We start from the raw sequence: 14991 nt of genomic DNA, 5'->3' as shown, positions 1-14991 counted from the left end.
TAATGAACCTTTGCTTGTTTCCTCTTGTTAATCTGTTTTATGGAAACTGAATCCTTAGACCAGTTGGAAGACCTTGAGGATAGAGAAGATTTTTTTCTTCCTTTCAGCCCTTTTCCTCCCCCACAACTGTGGGTAAGAATTTAGGTGGAGGCCCTGCCTCAGGAAGAGAGCCGCCACCATGATGAGGTTTTCGGGTGATGGGGGTTTCGGAGCTGACGGCCAAGAAAGAATTCTTGAAGACATCTGTGGTGCAAAAAAGGTAATTTTATTAAAGCACGGGGACAGGACCTGTGGGCAGTAAGAGCTGCCCTGGGACCATGAGGAGAGATTGGTTATATACTTGGGAGGTGGGGGACGTAAAGTCAAGGGGAAATTTCCAGTGAGATTTTCATATGCTAAAGACCACTCACAGGGTACTGGGGGCCTATATTATCAAGCTAAGGTTGTTTTTCCCTCTAGCAAAGCAGTAAGTTCCTGGAGTTCCTGGAGAAACGTTTTACTCCGCCTGCCTCAAGTATCTGCCAATGGGCTGCAGGTTATAAGGAAGTTTAATTTTATCTGCCATTTCCTTCTGCCTTTGTTTCTCATATCAACCATAGATAACTGCATTATGCTATAGACTAGGTACGGTGAACACGGAGGAACCTAGCAAGCCCTGTTTGATCAAAGTCCTCTCGGGGGTGCCTGGGTGGCTCAGTCCATTAAGTGTCTGTCTGATTTTGGCTCAGGTCATGATCTTGATGAGGGAGCCTGGGGCAAGCTGAGGGCAAAGTAGAGGCTAACAGACCCCCTCCACCACCACCTCGGCCCTGCCCAGGTGGAATATGTGTAATATTCCTTGGACACTCCTGGCTAACCAAGGACAAAGGAAAGGGGTTTAAGTGCTTGTCATGGTGATGTGGGAAACTAAGGCAAATGAAAAATTAAATTCCCTTACTGCCTGTAGCCCTTTGACAAGTCCTTGAGACAGGAAGTGTTTTCCCTCTAGGAGCTCAGCTGCCTGCATGATGATACTTTGCTAGAGGCAAAAGGGAATTTTGCCTTAACATTATTTTGACTCCCCAGGGTCCTGTAAGTCTACTTTCACATATAAAACTTCCTTTGGAAACTTCCTGTATCTCAACTCCCCCAAGATATATGCTGGGAATCATACCCCAAGCTTATGGCCCCCTGATATGCATCTGAAGGGTCTCATGACTGAGGTTTTAGTAAACGGTAACAAATGGCATTTTCCTAACACCACCTAGCCCCCTCAAGGTCCTTCCAAAATATCTTGGAGACTTACTCTATCCCTAAACCCCTCCTAACCTGAAGGTATATCATCAGTTACCCATCACAACCCCAGTGCAGCTCTTTCTGCCCACGGGTCCTCTCTCTGCAGTTTAATAAAATCACCTTTTTTGCACCAAAGGCATCTTCAAGAATTCTTTCTTGGCCGTCAGCTCTGAACCCTACCATCGCCCCAAAACCCCATCAATCTCATGGTTCATGGGGTTGAGCCCTGCATCAGGTTCTGCGCTGGCAGCTCAGAGCCTGCTTGGGATTCTCTCTCTCCCTCCCTCTCTGCCTCTCCTCTGCCCCCCCCCCCCAATAAATAAACTTTGGGCCCCTGGGTGGCTCAGTCAGTTAAGTGTCTGACTTTAGCTCAGGTCATGATCTCATGGTTCATGAGTTCAAGCCCTGCTTCAGGGTCTCTGCTGTCAGCGAAGAGCCTGCTTCAGATCCTCTGTTTCCTTTTCTCTCTGCCCTCCCCCCAGTTCATTCTCTCTCTCTCTCTCTCTCTCTCTCTCTTTCTCTCTCTCTCTCTCTCTCTTTCTCAAAATAAATAAGCATTCAAAGTTCTCTCTGTGTCCATTGTTTGAGTGGCCCAGCAAATATTTGTTGACCAAACATAGGCTCTTCATTCTTCCTGAGAATTCTACTTCTTTTTTTTGAAGTTTCAAACCCCTAACCCCTCTCCTTACTTCAGGATGACTCATATACCTCATGTTGCCTGTCTTTGGAGCTTCCGTGTCTGTGTGGACTCCCCATATGTACACTATTAAATTTGATTTTCTTCTACTAATCTGCCTCATATCAATTTGATTCTTAGTCTGGCTAGAAAGACCTTGAAGGGGACAGAAGTTCTTGCCCCCCAACCGTGATCTTGGACCTAATTACTTTCTCTGTGCCTCTGTTTCATTGTTTGTAAGTGGGGATAGTAATAGTGCCTGCCTCACAGGGTCATTAGGATTAAATTAGTTAATACTTAGAACATTTATTGGCATATAGTACATCCTTGGTAATTATAATCAATTACTCCTCAGTATCTGCAAAATTTTAGGTCTATCGTGGTTCGAATTACACTGCATTTGGCTGATAGTCTTTTAGGTTGTGGTTTGTTATTTATGGCTATTTCTTGATTTCATTTGAAATAGAATTTTCTTTCATTTTACATTTTCTTTGGGTGATGATGGGGTTAGAAATATCTCTTCACAGTTTTTCAATGTAAGATAAAGAGATCGTTCTACACATATGTAATTTATCTCTGATCATTTCTATAGTTATAATAAGAAGATATGTATTCTCTTTCTCTGTGCTTCAATTTTATTTGCTATTTACTTGGATATTGTAAAGAACACTTATCTACCCAGACATAATTCAGAGACTGTGAAGCGTATTATTGTTGTTGTTTTCACTTGTGTTTTGTTTTTTTTAATCTTAAAAATCCCTAACCCTTTATCTGATAGAAATGTTATCCAATTTGATGGGTGGAGGATGTGATACAGTTGCCTTTAATTTTTTTTTTTAATGTTTATTTTTTCTTGAGAGAGAGACAGAGGATCCAAAGCAGGCTCTGCGTCATGAGCACAAAGCCTAACGTGGGGCTCAAACTCACGAACTGTGAGGCCATGACATGAGCCGAAGTTGGACGCTCAACCGACTGAGCCACCCAGGTGCCCCAATACAATTGCCTTTAAATAAATAACTGGAAAATAACAGGTACGGTTCAGTTTGGGTAAATTTCAAAATCCCTTTCCCCAGCAATGACACGGCTATAGAAATCTATAGGCACCAAACATTTATTTTTATTTTATTAATTTTATTTTGTGTAAATACAGCAGTCATGCTATATGTGAACTTCCCTTTAATTTCTTTTTTAATGTTTATTTCTTTTTGAGAGGGAAAGAGACAGAGCACGAACAGGGGAGGGGCAGAGAGAGAGACACACACACACACAGAATCCAAAGCAGGCTCTAGGCTCCAAGCTGTCAGCACAGAGCCCGATGCGGGGCTTGAACTCACCAACTGTGAGACCATGACCTGAGCCGAAGTTGGATGCTCAACCGACTGAGCCACCCAGGCGCCCCTGTGAACTTCCCTTTAAATTATATTGTGTTTCTCCACTGATTCTCTAAAGTAGGATTGAGTTCTTCACTTGTGCCTCATCGAGGTGTTGTGTGGACCAAAGCAGATGATGTATGCCGAGAGCCCCAAAGGTGCTTGGCATGCCATAAGCACTCAATTAATGCTTGCTATTCTTAGCCTCTCTGGCCCTGTCGGGGGAAGTGTATCCCATTAGAATACCTTCCTAAGCATTGAGCTGGGGTCATTTCCACTGCACACAGAGCTCCCTTCCAGATCTCTGTCCCTACTTCCAGACGCGAAACTCCACAGGAATGCAGAGGCTTCCTCTTGGGGCCCTTTTTCTAAATGAAATTCTGTGGCTCATCCCAGTGTCTTTTTCTTACTTGATTCAGGTTTCAAAACCCTTGGCAAGTCACCTTCCAACAGGGTGCAGACTGCTTCTGAGGTCCCTGGGGTAATGGATGCTTTTGGAGGTTAAAATGTAGCAATGCAGCTGTGTTTGAACTTACTGACGGCCGGTGATAGAAGCCTCCATTTCGGATGACTTTATCCAGATCTCGTGTAGAATCCCAGCACACCAGGCGTAATGGTTTGAAGTCCCAGCATTGAGCCTAGACAGGTCTCCATTTGAGGTTTTTGGTAGCTGTGTACCCAAGATGGGGTGCCTAAAAGCTCAGTGCCTCAACTTCTTCTTCTGGGAAGTGGGGACAACAATAATTCCTCCCTCACTGGATGAAAGCGAGGGTTACATGAGATATTATTTATTTATTTCAGTACACTGCAAGGATACAGTGGATTATCATTTGCGTTGCATTATTTTATTATTGCTACTCTTATATATATTGCTATTGTTTTGTTTTGTTTTTAATTTGTTAAATGTTTATTTTTGGGAGAGAGATGAGAGACGGAGACAGAGCATTAGCAGAGGAGGGGCAGAGAGAGAGGGAGACACAGAATCCGAAGCAGATTCCAGGCTCCCAGCTGTCAGCACAGAGCCCGACGTGGGGCTTGAACCCACGAACTGGAAGATCATGACCTGAGCCGAAGTCAGAAGCTTTACCAACTGAGCTACCCCTGCACCCCTGGATTTTTTTTTTTATTACTGTTATCTGATACTGCATTCTGATTGTCTTCTCCTTCCTTTGCCCAAGCTCCAGAGAAAACTAAATAGCCTGTGGGTTTTTTTTTTCCCGCTGCCAGGCCCCACCCTTCTGTCTGTTATTTACAGAAACAAATAAGAGAGACTATTGGGGTGCCTGGGTGGCCCAGTTGGTTAAGCGTCCGACTTTGGCTCAGGTCATGATCTCGCAGTCCACGAGTTCGAGCCCCACATTGGGCTCTGTGCTGACAACTCAGAGCCTGGAGCCTGTTTCAGATTCTGTGTCTCCCTCTCTCTTTGCCCATCCCCTACTCGCAGTCTGTCTCTCTCTCAAAAATAAATAAACATCAAAAAAATTTAAAGAGAGACTATTTTCTCCCTCGATGTCTGTACATCGAGGTGCATTCTCTTTTGATGGTGTTTGGGTCATGCTACCCCAAAATAGCACACCTTGGCATGTTGAATATTTCAAGCTGGAGGGATTTGAGAAATAGCAGCTATAAGAAGGACTTTCCGACCTTCTCCTGAAGCAGGTGATCAAACCGACATGTGAAAGGTCCCCTCCCTTTACCCGGGGGAAAAGAGCCTCCTTATCTCCAAAGATGGGGGGACACAGAGAAGAATCCAAATGAACAGGTCTTGCCAAGTTTCCCCGTTTAGTACGCTTGCCTCATATCCTTTCTTCTGTCATTTCTTTCCATGACTGTTCACTCTTCATCAAACCTAACTCAAGTTTAACTGCTTCTTGATTTCCTTAGGAAAGCTCCTGAATCACGTAAAATTTATATTAAGTAAATGTGTATGTTTTTCCCTTGTCTTCTGTTATTGGAGTCTGAGTGGAGAACTTAGAAGGGTAGGGGGAACTATTTTTCCTCCCTTCTACTTTATTTGTTTGTTTGTTTATTTATTTATTTATTATTAAATGTCTTATTTATTTTTGAGAGACCGTGAGCAGGGGAGGTGCAGAGAGAGAGGGAGACACAGAATCCCAAGCAGGCTTCAGGCTCTGAGCTGTCAGCACAGAGCCCAATGTGGGGCTTAAACCCACAAACTGGGAGATCATGACATGAGCCGAAGTCAGACGCTTAATTGACTGAGCCTCCCAGGCGCCCTGTGCAGTATGTTTTTAAACATGTGAGACATGTGCCCACCTACGTCAGCATGACGTGGCAAAGGGACTAAGAATTGAGATGGCCTGGGTCAACGTGACTTATTATTTGTTCGAGGAGAATCTCACCCAGGAACGATAAGTCTATAAAACGATAAGTAGTTTCACTCTTTGCTTCAGGAAATTCCCATAAGTCAGTTCACCTGAGATAAGAGATTGCTCTCTTGGGAAGCAATTCATCTACCAAACAACAGTGGACTTGCCAAGGCTTGCTCTAAGACCATGTATCTACCAATAAATACTAAGATATTACGTTAAACGCTTTGCCCAAATAGGCCGCCACTGGCAGTCATACTTTAAACTAGATCCCAAGCTTGACATATCCCTCTTTTGCCCTCCTTAATCTACTCTGACCCTTGGTAGCTGTCTGACCTCATCTTGTACTATGTTCCACTCATCTTCATTCAGTGCCAGCCATGTCAGTGCACTTGCTGTTTCTCAAATGGTCTAGGTATATTCCCACTACTGGGTTTTAAATTTCTTCTTCCCTACATGTGTCTGTATGACTCATTCTCTTGTTTCCTTCAAGTCTCTGTTCAAATGTCCCGTTATCAGAGTGATTTTTCTGAACTACTTTATATAAAATTCACCTGCCCAGTGCTGGATGTCCCTGATACGCTTTTCTCCGGAGCACTTATCATAGCCTAATATATGGTACGTGTGTGTGTGTGTGTGTGTGCGTGTGCACACTCGCGTATGTCTTCCTCCAGCTAGAATGTATGCATGGTGAGGAGCAAATTTATTTTTATTTGTTCCTATATCCCTCATGCTTGAATAATGCTTGAATCACTATGAGCAGTTTGAGCAGGATCAGTATCAGTATGAGCATGAGCAGACTGAGTCTCAGTTGCTGATACTTTGGAGAAGCAGCCATTTCATCTAGATGGGAACAGGCTAAAGATGTTTCTGGCATGAACCAGAGACTTAGAGTCATGCTGTCCAACACTGATTATGTCCTTTTCTTGCTTAAAACTCTTTAATGGTTTCCTACTTATCAGGACTTGGCAAACTACAACCCATCTGCTGAATGCATTCCAATGCCTGTTTTTTTTTTCTTTTTAAATAAAGTTTTATTGGAACAGTGCCACACTCATTTATTTGTGTATTGTGTACGGCTGCTTTCCTGCCACAACAGCAGAGCTGAGTAGTTGCAACAGAGACCATGTGGCTCACAAAGCCTAAAATATTTATGATATAACCCTTTATTAAAAACAGTTTTGTGGGCACCTGGATGGCTCAGTCGGTTGAGCGTCCCAATTCTTGGTTTCTGCTCAGGTCATGATCTCATAGTTTCGTGGGTTCGAGCCCTGCATTGAGCTCTGCACTGGCAGTGTGGAGCCTGCTTTGGATTCACTCTCCCTTTCTCTCTGTCCCTTACCCACTCATGCCGTCTCTGTCTCTCTTGAAATAAATAAATAGACTTAAAAAAACCCACAGTTTTTTGATCTTTGCTATGGACAAAGATGAAGTCCAGTGTTCTTCAGACCTGTCTCCTACCTAGCAAAGCAGTGTGAGATTTGGCTAAGAGTTTGGACTCACATAGGTTCAAATGTCCACTCTGTCAGTTATTAGCTGTGGCAACTTGGATGAGTTACCCAACCTCTCCGAGCCTCGGTGTTCTCATCCGAGAAAATGGAGATAATATTGGTGCTTACCTCAGCTGTTGTTAGAATTCAATTGCTGTTGGTAAGTATGGCATATGGCAGGCACATATGCAATTTAAGCTATGATTTTTATAGCTGACTCTGACAACTTCATGTCTTATGCTTCATTTATTATTAACACTTAACTGCTGAGTGTTCCTGTATACTTCAAGTTGCTTCCTGCTTCCATAATTTGCCAACTGACTTCCTTTGCCTGGAACACTTCGTTGGAATTTTACTTGCCTCTGTAAACCTCTGCTAAAGTTCCTTCTCCTGTTAGAAGACTTCCCTGAAAGCCATGGGTCAGTTACTTGGTCCACTGTGGTCTTAGGGTACCCTTGCAGTTGGTATCCTCTCTTAAGACTCAATACATCCAACTGAAATACTGTAAGTCCCTGTCTCCCAGACTAAACACCCCCCGGGGGCGGTAGTAGTAGCGTGTAGGGGGCTGTGGCGTGGGGGAAATGGTTCTTACTCATTTTTCTATTCCCAGTACCCAGCATAGTGCTTAAAACATAGCGCCTGCCTGGTTGTGACTAAATCGGTTACTTGAAGGAGGAGATAACTCCCTTTTGTTCATTCCCGTTGGTTCGCATGTTGCTTGTAGCTATTTCTAATTGAAAGCAGAGCATTGATTCTGGCTTAAGCTTCCTGCAAAGGAGGATGTGTGTGTCTGTGGGGGGGGGGGATGGGGGTTGGGGGGGAGCTGCCTCAGCTCGGAATCTGCTTTGAAAGGCTCTGTTGGCTCAGGGCCCACTGAAGGGACAGAACAATTTTCTATACAGTTCACTGTGGCAGAGGGAGACAAGCAGTGCATTATCTTTCTGATGACATGTGGTGGCTTGAGTCCCACTTCTGCAGCTTACTAATGATATGATTTTAGTTTGTCCCTTCTCTCAGCCTCACATCCCTTGTTGTAAACCTGGGGGACATTCTTCTCTCACTGACTTAGGACTATGAGAGATGAAGTTAGTAAAAGCTCTTGATAAATTGGTCTGTACTCATGAAGTGCAATTAAGCCATTTAGATGGGCCCATGGTCTTGGCTCATTGAGTGAGGAGCAGAATTGGGACCTTCACGGGTTTGTTTATAAATGAGTTCATTCAGTAAAGACAAGGCCGGTCCTCTGTGGTTGGCTCATTCCATGTGATTAGTGTAGGCCACTAGGACCTGTGTGACGAGTACTGACACAAAACAATTATTTGACCCAAGATGCAATACTTTTGAAACTATGCCTTCACAGAAGATCTAACGTAATTATCCAAAAAAGACTTTGCGGTCTTTTATTTTGATGAGTCGTAGTTAGGTCTGTGATCTAAAAGCGAGATCGCAATTCTGTGTCAGTTTTCTCTGTCGTATAAAAAATTCTACAATGTCTATTGTCCCCCAGTCCCTTGTGGGTCACAAGTCGAGGCAAAACTGCAGTCAAGGTTGTTGGTCAGGACTGGGTTCCCATCAGAGGCTCAGCGGTGACCTAGAGAAGTAAGGTAAATTAAATAAGGTTTATTATGCAGATTTAATTCTGTGCCTTCTCCATGGATGAGAGTCTCCTATGATTTACAGTCATCCTTCTCTTCCTGGTAGAGTGAAGGAGACACCTTTAGAAATGGAGATTTCCTTTATACCTGTAAACGTCCCTTACAAAAGGGTGACTTTTACTCTGCTTTCAGACCTTCTCCTGTGTCTCCCGTTTCTCAAAATAATCCTGGTGGCAAAGAAGGGTATTTGGGGGGTGGCATATTCCGCCATCCCCTGGTGTAAATACCAGGAGGCAGGGATCCTGGGAGGCACAGTAGAGTCTTACTATCAAAGTGTACAACCCCTAAGGTACGTCAGTCCTTAATTTAACATTGGGGTGTGTGTGTGTGTGTGTGTGTGTTTCAAGTGGTGATAAGCACAAGGAGAAAAGAAACTTTTGTTTCTCATGTCCATAGTTGCACCTTCAACACCTAGGTCAGTACCCGAGAAAGGAGAGGCTCATTACTTATTTGTGGGAGGAATGAATTGATGAACAAGTGAATCCCCACTATATGCATGGCAGTGACCATTATTTGGGGCCATGGTAAAGCATGGCATATTTCCTTTGTAGCATTTTGTACACCCAGATAGCATACACCGTTACCCTCTTAGTGACAATAAACTCTAAATTATTGAAAGTAAAACATTCGCCAAGAATTACGGGATTATTTTGAACTCAGTGAAGACGTGATTGTATGATGTAAAATTTATGACCAAGTCACCTTTCTAAAACTAATTATGAGAAAATAGAACTTTCAAGTTGGAGAATTCTAACGTGATTAAACAAGCACTTGACCCTGCCTCTTCTCTGTCAAATCTCTTTTCTCTTTTGTGTGGCGCAGATTTTTATCTTAGCCTCCAAAGAGTTATGGTCTACAGTAACTTGTAATGACTGCCATCTGTTAAGGAGAAATCCTTAACATTATAGAATTATCGAATTGTTACAGCTTTAAGGTTTCTTGATCCAGAATCCAGAAAAATAGCGACTTGTGGCTCCGGCAGATGTTTTTCTTGTTTACGCTGAAATTCCAGTGTCAAAAAGCCAACCCTTGCTCCATCCTCACAAGAAGACAATATTCCAAATTCCATAGTGGAGTACGAAGCGGGGGGGCGGGGGGGAAAGGAAAAGAAAGAAGAATGGTTTAGATGCCAAACAGCACATGGAGAGTTTTGTGCGCCGGGACGTCTGGGAACATCAGTGACAGGATGCCTTCTCGCAGCTGCTGGAGTCCCTCTGATGAGAGGGCTTTATGGAAAAAAAATAGGCAATCAGCATTCTGCAAAGGATGACATTTTCTATTAAATCATCCCCACTTTTTATATAACACAGCTGCAACGGCTTTATGTGGCTTTTCCTAATGATACCTCGTCTTACAAGCACACACGGTAGCAAAATAGTTTGTCAGTGGCTCCTTCTAAATTCACAGTATTTCAGAGTAATGACTTCCCACTTCACCTGAAAGTCCCCACCCCCTCCCCTGAGAGTCCCAGATGCCTGTATTTACCGCTGCCTGTGACAATACAGGGCTTTAAAGTGGGCCACTGCATGTGAAGGACAGACTATGTCCTAATGGCTTCCCAGTAATAGCCTCCTAATGTAGACAGTGTCGTTCTTCCAAAAAGCTGCAATGTGGGTTGATGATTGATGACTTAGTACAGTGTCTTCTATACCCACTCCATAAATACTCACTGAGTGAATGGTCAATTAACTTCTCTAGGTTTCCTTTTAATTAAAAAGAAAGGTAGTTTTGTAGTTTTCATGTTTAGCAAGTTGCTGTTAAGTGCAAGGGTTGCAAATTAGCATGTCTTCTAAATGCTCTCAACTTGTGCCGATGCCCTTCCTCTACATTGAATCGCTACTGTTTTGCAGATTGTGTAATACACTGAATTAGACATACTTCTGACAAATAACATGATCTTCTGAAGAAATTGTCCAGATTAATCTCGATCGAGCACTTTTGGCAGTGAGAGTTGATGTTTCATGTTAAAAGTGCTAGTTTTGAACATTAAAGGTATACTTCAAGCCTCCTCGCTTTTATTGGGCTGTAATGTTCACAAGAAGTTCTGTACATCTTTAGCCATATTTTTGATAGACCCTAAAATCAATTTCATAAAACTTAAGGCTCAGTTTTGCAATATTTAAGCTAAAAAATAACAACCCATCTTCTCTAGTTTCTGGTTCATGTATTATTATTTGTTTCCATGGAGCGTTTTAGACAACGTAGTGAAAAACAAAACAAAGCAAAAATGACTACTATGAAGTACTTTGAAATTTACAAATGTGAAGACATTTTTAAAATGTTGTCATTAACATTATTATAACCTAAAATTTACTTTAGAAAACACTTTTCTGTCTCTGTTGATATCAGGTACCCCTGTCATCTTTTCTTAGATTATTTAGGATTTTCCTTTCATGATACTGATTTATCATATATTTTGATTTTATGATTTGCTGGTCAGTTAAGAAGAAGTTGCATACGAACAGGAACAGGGTACATTTTGCTTACCAGTGATTCCTAGCACAGATTTTTGGCATCAGATGGATCATCAGTGAATATTTCTTGAATAAATGAAAGAGTAGAACATGGCTACAGAAAGTTCAACTAACTTACTTATTTTTAATATCTGAGTAGAGTTTAGTTGCATTGGTAGATATGTTATAATGTGCTGATCTCATCCTGTTAGACATTTATTTTTTGCCAATCTTTTGCCATTTAAAATAATCTAATTATTAGTCATATTTGCCTATGAGATGTGTTGGAGCATTTCCAAGTAATAGCAGAAGACTTTATAATGCATAACAAAATAGCCCCAAAAACATCCTGGAAAACAGCAGAAACCATGTTAATGTTAACGGATGCATTGGTCCTGTGGATATGAGACTAGATATCTAAATTCTGTGATTTAGCATTTTTTTTCAAATAACTTAATACTGAAGTGTCAAAGTATCCTTGATGGTTTCATGCCCTTAATTTTTTCACATTACAACGTAAGTAAAGTGTTTACATCAAGCATACGTTTATTTTTTAAATTTCTTTTAAGTCAAGCATACCTTTCTAAGAGATACTGTTTCCACTAGAATCATAAAAAAATTAAAGCTTTTTCCTGCCCATTGGTTGAAATGTCACCTTTCTCTGGCTGCTGGGATGTACTAATAAGGCAAAGCTCCCTGGAGAAGTATCACTGTTTTTGATGTCTGGTAGAAATGAAAATGGTGCCACACGTGTAACCTAGTCCAGAACCCAAATAGCCATGGCCCCTACTTTAAAAATGTTATATCATAAGCCCGTATCTAACTGACAAAATTATTTGTTACTGTGTTGGGGAGTAAATGATAGGGGAGAAAACTGACCACAAAACATATTCATGTGTTCAAAATCAAATAGTATTTCAGAAACAAGTGGTGTTTGGTTTTTGGTACAGATTCGTTTTCCCTCAAATGGCAGAGTATAATGACAGTGAAGAAATAGGTCAATTTCACACCAACGACAGGGTAGAATGGAAAGTAAATGTCTAGTTCTTAACACAGAATGCATCACAGAAACAGAATAAAGCTTGTGCCCACATGGAAAAAAAAATCAAGAAAACCAGATCTGCTTTGTGAAGCATAAGGAAGGAGGAGTACAAGTGATAAGAGAGGTAGTCAGTAGGGTCACGTCTGGTTTGAACCCTGGAGGTGGTAGCCCTGGGGGACTTTCCAAGGAGTGGCCCAGGATATACCCAGAGCAGGATTAGTACATGATAAATAGAAAAGTAGTGATACGTAAGCACAGTTTACTTATTGATCGTTTAGCAAACATCGACCACAAACATTAATGTGGCAAATTTGAAAAACCTTAGTGGGGCGCCTGGGTGGCTCAGTCGGTTGAGCGTCCGACTTCGGCTCAGGTCATGATCTCATGGTTCGTGGGTTCGAGCCCTGTGTCAGGCTCTGTGCTGACAGCTCAGAGCCTGGAGCCTGCTTTGGATTCTGTGTCTCCCTGTCTCTCTGCCCCTCCTCCACTTGCACATATGCTTTCTCGCTCTTTCTCGCGCACGCTCTCTCAAAAATAAATAAACAGCAAAGAAAAGTTGAAAACCCTTAGTTATTCTAACACACACACGGACTCAGCTACATGCATTTGTATAGACTGTAGAAAGAGTAAGTAAAGGTTCAGAATTACTTGAGCTCATTTGATGTGCTGTTCACATCTCCCGTCCCTGAGGTACGCCACATTCTTGTATTTAAACAGTAGATTTGAAATAAGCAATGATGGTAAAGTGATCTTAAAGGCGTGCGCATACACACACACACACAGACACACAGACACACAGGACTTGAATTATTTCACTTGGTTTTTCACATTGAAATTTCTTCTTTTTCAATTGTTTTTTGTTTTACAACTAAAGTGTGAATCCAGAAAATAATGATTATTATTGATTATTCTATAACTTCTGCTGAAATCAATTTGGTCTTAAGTAGAAGGGAGTAGAAAAATAAGGATCCACTGCAGATTTCAAATACACTAGGAGAGCCATTGATCTAAGCCTGTTTCTTAATTTGAAAAATAGGAGTAGTATTACCCTACTCATGGGGCAGTTGTGGAAATCTTAATGAAGTAACACACACACAGGCCTCACCCCAGTGCCTGGGACCAAGTAAATAACAATTCTTCTTCTTTTTTTTTTAATGTTTATTTATTTATTTAGACAGAGAGAGAGCGTGGGGTAGGGGCAGTGAGAGAAGGAGAGAGAGAGGATCCCATGCTTAGCATGGAGCCCGACACGGAGCTTGATCCCGTGACCACAAGATCATGACCTGAGCTGAAATCAAGAGTCAGACGCTTAACTGACTGAGCCACCCAGGAGCCCCCGCAGTTCTTATTTTGATGAGCATAATGATGTGGTATCTTAGAGTAGAAAACAAGGTAAATGAATAAAATATATGATTTATGCCAGGGAGAAAACATAAATCAGTGTCAAATGGCAGCGTAGCAAGTTGGAATTTCAGAGTCAAGATTATCGTTGAGTAACCCACAAGAAGTTAGGGGTTAGTGGAAGAGTTGTGGGGGGGGGCGGGGAATGACATTCCAGAAAGGGGGAAAGAAAGGACAAAGGCCCAGAGAAATGAGCGTGCTTAGAATATTTGAGGCACAGTAAGGGACCAGTATGGTTGCAGCAGGGTGTATAAGAGAGGGAATAGTAGGAGCTAAGGTTAGCAGGTAATAACAGGATAAGACAGATCTTGTCAAGTTTTATAAATTCTTGGGACGTCTTTACTTCTTCTCTGAGGGACATGGGAAGCATTTGAAAGGTCTGAGCACAGTAGTGATAGGAATTGACTACATTTTCAGAGCTGTGGCCCCTGAGCTGAAAACAGAGCACACAATTATGCCAGGTTGAAAGCTATTTCCATGGTCCAGGGGAGGGTCAATGACAGGTTGGACCAGGACAGTGGCAGTGGTGGTCGTGAGAACTGGCTTTATTCTGGATATATTTCAAAGTCAGGGATGCATAAGTTGAAAGTGTTTTAGCCATTTTCTCTTCCGTTATTCTTCCTTAACATGTATTTTTATTCTTTTTTATTTAAGTTTATTTACTTATTTTGAGAGAGACAGAGACAGAGCAAATGGGGGAAGGGCAGAGAGAAGGGAGAGGGAGAGAATCCCAAGCTGACTCCTTGCGATCAGCGCAGAGCTGGATGCGGGGCTCAAACTCATGCAACTGTGAGATCATGACCTGAGCCGAAACCAAGAGTTGGATGTTTAACTATTTGAGCCACCCAGATTCCCCAACACGTATTCTAATTCTTTGTAATACTAATCACCCCTGAGGATTTGGGTAATCAGTTGGTCCAATTGGAAGCCTCAGAGTCCAAGTGAAGCCCATCACTGGTCTGTTTGCTACAGAACAACAGTCAACAGTGAATTGATGGTTTTTTTCAAGTGAGAAAAGGATATCACGTGTCCTAGTGTCTTGGGATTCCGTTTTCCTTCTATCTACACATTACGAACCCTTTAAATTGAGTGAGACTAACCTTCATTTTTCCCTCTACAAAGGGCTTCTTCCTTTCTTGTTTTTGTGCCAAGTGTTGTCTAATCCAGGCCACTAATGGGTCCTTGACTTCTCTTAACTTTTGGCCTATCTGTATGAAGGGAAGAGATCCATTTTTCCAAACTTATTATCTCTAAATCTTTTTATTCACATAGAATACTCGGGTGCTAGCTGGTAAAGTC

The sequence above is a fragment of the Lynx rufus genome, unplaced genomic scaffold, assembly GCF_022079265.1.
Source record: "Lynx rufus isolate CCGP_SWC_20201006 ecotype Redwood Valley unplaced genomic scaffold, mLynRuf1.p SCAF_14, whole genome shotgun sequence".
Taxonomy (NCBI): domain Eukaryota; kingdom Metazoa; phylum Chordata; class Mammalia; order Carnivora; family Felidae; genus Lynx; species Lynx rufus.
Note: the sequence above shows the minus strand (reverse complement) of the source record.